At 47.6% G+C, this 1,671-nt stretch overlaps 1 long non-coding RNA gene across 1 annotated transcript; it reads left to right on the top strand.

Moving 5' to 3' along the window:
- Nucleotides 1-345: 345 nt before the first annotated feature.
- LOC309711535 lies at nt 346-1,239 on the top strand. The gene is made up of 2 exons (XR_014278004.1): nt 346-482; nt 556-1,239. It is a non-coding gene; the product is annotated as an uncharacterized lncRNA (long non-coding RNA).
- Nucleotides 1,240-1,671: the final 432 nt, after the last annotated feature.

Genomic DNA, 1,671 nt, shown 5'->3' with positions numbered 1-1,671 from the left:
GAGAAGGTGATTGGCTGCAGACTCCCATCTCTGCAGGACCTGTACACCTCCAGGACACTGGGGCGTGCAGCTCGGATCTCAGCTGACCCTTCTCACCCTGGACACAGTCTGTTTGACCTGCTCCCCTCAGGCAGGAGGCTCTGGACCATTCGCACCAGAACCTCTCACCACAAGAACAGTTTCTTCCCCTCTGCTGTTGGACACATGAACAATAACCGTATGACTGTTCCCACCACTAACACATGACCCTACGCTGTGTTCACTGCGTCATTCCATGTTTGTGTGACAGGTGAGACCTGGAGACTTGGGACCGCCCCTGGTGGGCGGAGATGGTCTTCGCTCCTTTCATAAGCGCAGGTGTGGGCAATTGGGTATTCCTTTGCAAACCTGAAGCTGCGAGTGCTTGGTCCGAGTTGGGCAAGTTGGTGTTTCTTAACTATGAAAGTCTGATACGCGTCCTCCCCTAAACTTCTGTTAGAACGGTAGGTTACACAAAAATGTACCACTTGAGCTCTGGCTGTTGGCAGAGGTTTACAGTTATTTGCACCCTTGTAGGTGGGAAACATTGCTCCCGTGAGAACGGTATAGTGGACTTCATCGCCACTGACCCACATTTATTAGGGTGTGACACGAACTTGTGGACAGGTAACAAAACCAATTCAGTGGAGGAATATTCCTGTGTTTTATTGTCCAGCTAGTGATCTCCTGCCTTTTATTCACAGAGTACCGAGCTGCTGCTTTGCCAGGTGGATTTCTGGCTGCGGGCAAAGGACCCGACACATCAGTGTGTTTTAATTTGTTTTAAACTGGTGTAAGTCGACGGACTGACTGCTGCGGCTGTCGATGGTTTTGTTTTTTTGTTTTACTTTTTTCTGTATCAGTAGGCACCACAGATATTGATTCGCAGGTGGTGAAGGCGCTGCAGGGAAAACAAATCCTTTTTTTGCCTCCCCGCTTTTGCATGCACAGCGGGGGGCCCGAGTGAAGACGGCGCTGAAGATTTGCCTTTTTTTCTATAGTGTTTTACCCATTTGGGGTCATGTGTGAGTTGCCGTCCATTTTTAACCTGTGTGCTATGTCGATTTGTTTTTAAACTGTTCCCCGCAGCGCTTGTCCTGTCTCACGGGCAATCGTACAGTTTTATCGTTTTTAATAAGGTAACGTTTTTAATTGTTTTTAGGTGCTGCTGTTACACTGTTTCTTTTATTTTGTATTAAAAATTAAACTCTTTTAAACTGACTGTGCGCCTACGGCTCTGTCCTATTTTAAATAGGTACCTACCACAGGTCACATTTGGCACTGATCACCACCTGCACTCATGTATATATCTATCTACTTAGCACTTTTAATTCTTATTCTTATTTTTATATCTAAGCGTTTATGACAGTATGTTTGCACTAAGCACCGCAGCAATTTCCTAATGTTGTAAACCTGCTCAACATGAAACCCTTTCTGATTCTAATTCTGATTCTGAACAGGCTGCATGCAGGCTGTGGGTGGCTGTAGCTCAGGTGGCAGAGCAGGTCAGCCACTAATCAGAAGGTCGGTGGTTCGATCCCAGGCTGCCTCCTCCTGGCTGCATGCCAAATATCCTTGGGCAAGATACTAACCCCGTGTTTTCCTACTGGTGGTGGTCAGAGGGTGGCGCCAGTGTCCGGCAGCCCCGCCTCT

Source organism: Aulonocara stuartgranti, assembly GCF_965226115.1.
Source record: "Aulonocara stuartgranti genome assembly, chromosome: 7".
NCBI classification, from domain to species: domain Eukaryota; kingdom Metazoa; phylum Chordata; class Actinopteri; order Cichliformes; family Cichlidae; genus Aulonocara; species Aulonocara stuartgranti.
The sequence above is the reverse complement of the archived record's forward strand: the minus strand, read 5'-3'. Positions and strand labels throughout refer to the sequence as shown.